This window comes from Dasypus novemcinctus, chromosome 22 (genome assembly GCF_030445035.2).
Source record: "Dasypus novemcinctus isolate mDasNov1 chromosome 22, mDasNov1.1.hap2, whole genome shotgun sequence".
Classification (NCBI taxonomy): Eukaryota; Metazoa; Chordata; class Mammalia; order Cingulata; family Dasypodidae; genus Dasypus; species Dasypus novemcinctus.
Genome location: NC_080694.1, coordinates 64,034,455 through 64,041,145, shown reverse-complemented (window position 1 = coordinate 64,041,145; position 6,691 = coordinate 64,034,455). Strand labels below are relative to the sequence as shown.

General features: G+C 50.6%; 2 non-coding genes across 2 annotated transcripts; both read left to right on the top strand.

Annotated features, from left to right (window-relative positions):
• Positions 1-821: 821 nt before the first annotated feature.
• On the top strand, positions 822-894 carry TRNAR-UCG (transfer RNA arginine (anticodon UCG)). Its single transcript has one exon. It is a non-coding gene; the product is annotated as a tRNA-Arg (tRNA).
• Positions 895-2,713: 1,819 nt separating this feature from the next.
• TRNAA-CGC (transfer RNA alanine (anticodon CGC)) lies at positions 2,714-2,785 on the top strand. The gene has a single exon. It is a non-coding gene; the product is annotated as a tRNA-Ala (tRNA).
• The last annotated feature ends 3,906 nt before the right edge of the window (positions 2,786-6,691 follow it).

The following is a 6,691-nucleotide window of genomic DNA, read 5'->3' as shown; positions in this document are numbered from 1 at the left end:
GTTTTGTTTTCTCCAATTCTCCTACCCTAAAGTGAACTCCACATTTCCTGTTTGAACATTTTACCCTTGTGCTTAGGTGTGTCTGTCTCTAAGCTGGTAGAAGTAGGCTGTAAATGGGTAGAAGAAAAGAATGGCGTGTTCCTCTATAACCAGGGCTACGAACTCGATTAGCCTCAGAATGAAGACAGTCAGATATGAGAAGCTCTAGGAGTAAAGGAAAATCACCTTGAAGTGAAGAAGAGACCCTCTGGGCTGGGTGTCCACTCCCACCTGAGGGCTTCAATTAGGAATCAATCGAGCGCGTCTCTTGGCCCCTCCTGGAAACCAAAAAGCATTCATATTTGCTATTTCTTCTCGAGTCAAATTTCATAAAGAATATTTTTGAAGAATTTGCTACTTCATTTAAATTTTTTCAATAATTTGGGCAAAATTCTTCACACCATTGCCTGTTCTGATGCCGCTTCTGGAAATACTCTTCTCTCTGCTTTTCTTCTGACTAACCTTTTTTCACCGTTTAGGTCTCAGTTGAGCTTTGGTTCTTCAGATGTTTACGGAGAGCAGGGTAATGTTGTTCAAGTAGGAAAAGTAGGGCTGAGTTTAGGGTAGGAGAATTGGAGAAAACCGGAATTCGGATTTCGGGTCAGCCTGTTACCGTGTGTTACACTAAAGTGCCTTGGCTTTTTTGAGTGTTAATGACACCAGCTTTGCCATGAAATTAATGGTAACATCATGTAACTCTTTTATAAAGTTGCACGAAATAATCCAGACACAGAGCTCACAATCTCTACAGTATAGAAGTTCGAACACATCACTTCCTCGGAGACCACGTGGCCTAATGGATAAGGCGTCTGACTTCGGATCAGAAGATTGAGGGTTCGAATCCCTTCGTGGTTGCGCTTTGGTTTTTTTCACTCACCGGCTCCTTTCCCGGTCTCCAGCTCCCTTTCCCATACTCCACTCCCACCCCCAAACTCCCAAACCCACGTTATAGCCTCTGGGAAAAGTTTAGCAAAGACGCCTGTCTCGGTGACGCAGCGTCAGGAACTAACATTGAAGAACAAAGTGAAACTGAGACCTGGACTCCTTCTAGAAGGGCGAGCCCAGAAAGCCTGGACCACGACGGGGCAGCTTCTGCAGAAGCGCAAGGGATCCGGACAAACGCTTCAACAGTGAGATGAATGGACAGAATGTTAGAGCACTATCCCTTATCGCGTTAGATTCAAGGAGGAAGAGCACATGTGAGCATCTTCAACTAGGAAATAAATGGAATTCGTTGCCAAAAATCTTCCTACCGAGACAATGCCATGTCCCGGTGCTTCCTGGAGACTTCTTCAAAACGATCAAAGAGTAAATAAATTAAAACAGACACAAACTCTTCCACAGGATAGAAAACAGGGGAAGGCCCAGGACTCCATTTTTAAAACACCAGAATGTCACGAGCTTGTCTTTCAGAGCTTTATGGAGCTTTGTGGGGGCACAGTTGACACGCAGTAAGCTGCAGGTTTTTAAGTGTATGCGTAAGTTGGCACGCTCACACTCGTGAAACGACGGCCACAGCAAAGGTACTGAGCATAGATATCACCCCGAAAACTTCCTCGTGCCGTTTTTTGTTAGAGAAGTTGAAAATTTACAGAATAGTCGTGGATAAAGTACAGGATTCCCATGTTTGATCCTATTATTAACACCTCATATTGGTGTGAAGCATTTGTTACAATGAATAACAATACATTTTTGTAATTGTACTATTAAGTATAGTCTATGGTTTAACTTAGGGTTCACTGTGTAGTACAATTACATGGATTTTTAAAAATTTTTATTCTGTTACCATATATACAACCTACAGCCCTTCTGGTAACAGCAAATTCTCCCAGGAGGGAATTGGTTTTAAGAAACCCAGGCATGGAAACGCGGCTCGCCCTGCTCCGCGCTCTAGGGTGCGCTGTTTCGAGGCTCTTTCAGCAGACCCGGCTCAGACAGGACTACTCTCTGCCCTCCTCTTCAGGTTTTGCGTATTATTTTTCTTATAGTGAGATCAGTGGCTTCCAACAACAGCAATGTATTTACTCATTTGCTCAATCCTTAAAAAGACAAAAATAACATTATCATTGCTACACTCACAGCACTACAAAAAAACACAACAAGGAGGATTCAAGATGTTTGCCCTTCTTTTGTTTCTATGATGTGGATACAAGGTCAAAGTACTGTGGAAAGCATTTACTTGGATTAATTCTTTTTTTCTATTCAGTGTGGTTATAGTATTCGTTTGAAATGGAGTTATTTTCATTTTTTTAACAATTTGTATTCAAGCTTAAGGTACTTTTCTTCTATACGTGTTAATCTGGTTTTTACATTTGACTATAAAAAGTATTAACAGGATTCCAAAGAGAGTGTCTTTGGAAAGAGATTTTGAAGTTGCGAGAGAACCTAGTATCTCAGGACTCTCCCCGGGGAGGATGGAAGTGTCCATTAATCATCTTCTCTGGACCGGACTTTGGGGCGAGCTGCAGGAGTGGGTAAAGCCTGGGCACTGTGGCTTTCTGTCCACAGCTGTTACTTTCTCCTGATGCAGCTGTAAAGGACAGAGCAATCTAGGGCTTTCAGAAATAGTGGTAGATCTGAGATCTTCGTGCTAACGGTTTCAGCTCCTTAAATACACGCAGGCAAAAATGGATACATGCAATAAATATTTTCTGAAAGTGCTTAGATTGCAGCTGGGGGTGTAGCTCAGTGGTAGAGCGCGTGCTTCGCATGTACGAGGCCCCGGGTTCAATCCCCGGCACCTCCATTCGGTCTTTCCTTTTCATAATCAGATAATGTTCCATTCGGCCTTTTCTTTTTCCCACAATCAGGTAATGAATGACTCTCCCATTCTTTACATGTATGTTATCGCGATTACTGCTCTCACATTTTGAAAAGAAGTCCAAAGAAGAGCTTTTAGTACATCATTTCCCTTCCACGGGCCTTAGTGCCACTCAGGGCGCGGGCATCCTCAGAAGGAAGAGGGAAGCAAGGAAGGAAAGGACCACGCCCCGGGGTCTCCTCCCTTCACTGAGTTCCACTCGGGAGCATCGCTAAAGAGCAGGACAGGAAAGAACGTCAGTGGGGGTGGGCAGCTCCGCGAAGGACTTCCCTGCGTTCCCTTGGTTTTCTGAGCACTGGGTGGTCCAAGACGGAGGAGCAGAAAAGCTTCCCACGGGTGTTCGTGGCGTCTCTCGCCCGCACAGCCGCCGCCGCCACCGAGAGCCGGGTCCGCGCAGAGCTCTGGGCATCAGGTCCCACGTTTCTCCAGGCCAGTGATGGGTGGGCCCTGGACAAGCACGGGGCCCTGGGCGCGGCCTCTGCCACGAGCACGTGGGGAACGTAATTTGGAAAACTCAAGGGAGCAGCTCTCAGGTTCCTGCGCAGCGCAGCTGAGCGCGACTTCCACAGACACGTGCTCGAGGTTCCAGCCCGGCTGTCGCGAGCAGACCTTTTGGGTCCACACGAAACAGGCGTTCACGAAGGGCCACTTTCCAGTGTTCGCGAGGAGCCTCGCCCCAACTCCTCACTCCAACCAGGACCCCTAAGTGAAGAAATCCACAGGACACCCGCGGACAGCGGATTAACGTGCCTCGTCTTCCCCCTTTCCTCCTGAATTTCAGCTTTTTGTTCTTAAATCCTTTAATGAATTCATGACACCTCAGGGGAACCCACATCGAGGCCCCCGAGGAAGACGGAGCCCACGGAGTTTGGGCGGGAACTACAGGAGTTTCCCAAGTTGCTTGTACTTGCGAGAGGAAGCGCTGTTGGAGAGTTAGTAAGCGCTCTACTCACCACTGTTCTTCCTTTGCTTTCTGTGCTAGCGTGTGGAGGCTGGATGGACCAAAATCAGTTCGAGTTTTCCCAAAACCTGTTTATGCTAGATTTGTATTTGAAAAGGGATTTTAAAAGGTGAAGCCGAAATTTTAAAATGGCTTCATTTTCCTGCCCCCAGACCTCTCACTTGTGACTTGAACCAGCCAGGCCTCCGAGCGGCCCCCAGCCCCGCCCCCCGGGCTCCTCCCGGGTGGTCTCCAGGTGCCCCTTGTGCTGACATGGGAGAGCCGCGCTTCCTGAGGCTGACGCCCACTCGTGACTCCTGACCCCGAGCCCCTCGGCAGGGACAGGCCCCGGGCCCCCTCCCACGCGGGCTCTTCCCCTCCGGCCCTGCGTCACCCCCTCCATTCACTACCGCGGGACTCTCCCGCGCACCTGGCGAAGCCGGAGGGAGGAGAAGCCCCACGGAACACGGAGCTCTGCCCCGAGGGAGGAGAAACCCACGGAACACGGAGCTCTGCCCCGAGGGAGGAGAAACCCCACGGAACACGGAGCTCTGCCCCGAGGGAGGAGAAACCCACGGAACACGGAGCTCTGCCCCGAGGGAGGAGAAACCCCACGGAACACGGAGCTCTGCCCCGAGGGAGGAGAAACCCCACGGAGCACGGAGCTCTGCCCCGAGGGAGGAGAAACCCCACGGAACACGGAGCTCTGCCCCGAGGGAGGAGAAACCCCACGGAACACGGAGCTCTGCCCCGAGGGAGGAGAAACCCCACGGAGCACGGAGCTCTGCCCCGAGGGAGGAGAAACCCCACGGAACACGGAGCTCTGCCCCGAGGGAGGAGAAACCCCACGGAGCACGGAGCTCTGCCCCGAGGGAGGAGAAACCCCACGGAACACGGAGCTCTGCCCCGAGGGAGGAGAAACCCCACGGAGCACGGAGCTCTGCCCCGAGGGAGGAGAAACCCCACGGAACAGGAGCTCTGCCCCGAGGGAGGAGAAACCCCACGGAGCACGGAGCTCTGCCCCGAGGGAGGAGAAACCCCACGGAACACGGAGCTCTGCCCCGAGGGAGGAGAAACCCCACGGAACACGGAGCTCCGCCCCGCGGGAGGAGAAACCCCACGGAGCACGGAGCTCCGCCCTGAGGGAGGAGAAACCCCACGGAGCACGGAGCTCTGCCCCGCGGCCGCGGAGGGAATCCAGGCCACGGACCTCTCACAGGGCAGGGAAAGCAAGCCCGGGCCCTGCAGCTTCGCCGGGCGTGCGGGGCCGCGGTCCCTCGGGCGGCTGCGGCTCGGGCTCCGACTGTGCGGCTCCTCCGCGAAGTCCCCGCGGCGCCGAGGCCTGGCCCCGCCTCCCCCTCGGGCTCCTGCAGCTCCCACTTCCAGCTCAAAGCCGCCCCGGGAAACGCGCGGCGGGAACAAAAGAGCAGACCTGGAAAAGTTGGCAAAGGAGATCTAGATCCACAGAGAGAGAGAAAACAGGTCCCGAATGGGAAACGGTAAGTGTGGGAAGTCAGAACAGTCCCTGCTCTAGAACAGCTGAGCCCAGCGCCAGGCCTGGGACACGCCGCAGGGGCTTTGCCTCGGCCGGCTCAGGTCTAGGACGCCTCAGGTCTAGGACGGCTCAGGTCTAGTTCCGAGACCCACGAAAAAAACTTGAGGAAGGGATTTCGAGGCTGCAAAGTGCGTTCACTTTCTTTTAAGACGGTACCAGGGATTGAACCTTGGACCTTGTACGTGGAAAGCAGGCGCTCAGTCACGGAGCCACACGCCCTCCGATGAGTTAACCTTCTTTTTAATACCCCCCACCCCCCAGCCCGCAGCTTTTTTTGCTTGCCGTCTGCTCTGTATACATTCGCTCCGTGCTTTTCTGAGCATGTGGTTTTCTTGTTTTTATTTGTTTTTTTGCTTCTCTCCCTTTTTGTTGCGTCACCTTGCTGAGTCTGCGCTCACAAGGCGGCTCACACTCAAACCCAGGCCCTACCCATTTGGTAGCCCGGAGTCTGACTGATGGAGCCACAGCTGCTTCCCGCTTTTAATCAGCCCCCACCCGCACCCATACTGCTGGACGGCTACTCAAACCTCAGTCATCGCAGGGGACCAAAGAGCAGAGGTTTCTTGGGGAGCTGGGGTAGCTCAGTGGTTCAAACACTGGTACCCCTTTAAAAAAATACAGGTAGTCAACCCATATATGTTTTAGAAACTAATCTTAAATCATTGTGCCTGTTCTTTCATTTTCAATTTTCATTCTGATATTTTTCTCGGCCAAGTATGGGAATGAGTGAGAAATGTCGCAAGAATCTTGTCAATTTTTTAAACATTTTTTAAAATTTATTTCTTCTCACCCCCTACTTATTTGCCCTTGCTGTATGATATGTCTTGAGGAGGTACCAGCAACTGAACCCGTGACTTCCAATGTGGGAGGGAGGCCCCTAAATGCTTGAGCACCTCCTTTCCCTGCTTCGTTGCGTCTCTGAAAATGTTTTTCATCTTGTGTTCTTGATGCATTATTTTGTGTCAGCTTTCCGCGCCTGCCCACCACGTCCACTCGCTGTCTTCTTCAGGAGGTACCGGCAACCAAACCAGGGACCACATCTGCTTCGCATTGTCAGTTTTTCTACATTTTTTTATTATTACTCTATTTTCTGTTAATAGTGTTCTGCAAAATGAGTGGTAACAATGTGTAATTTTTACATTGTGTGGGAATATTAATGAAAATTTAAAAATAAAATCAGAAATGAATGGGGGATGTTATGACTGACCCCACAGAAATAAAAAGAATCATAAGAAGATATTAAGAGAAACTGTGTGCTAACAAATCAGGCAACCTACATGAAATGGAAAAATTCCTAAAAATGCACAAACAACCTACATTGACTCTACAAGAAATG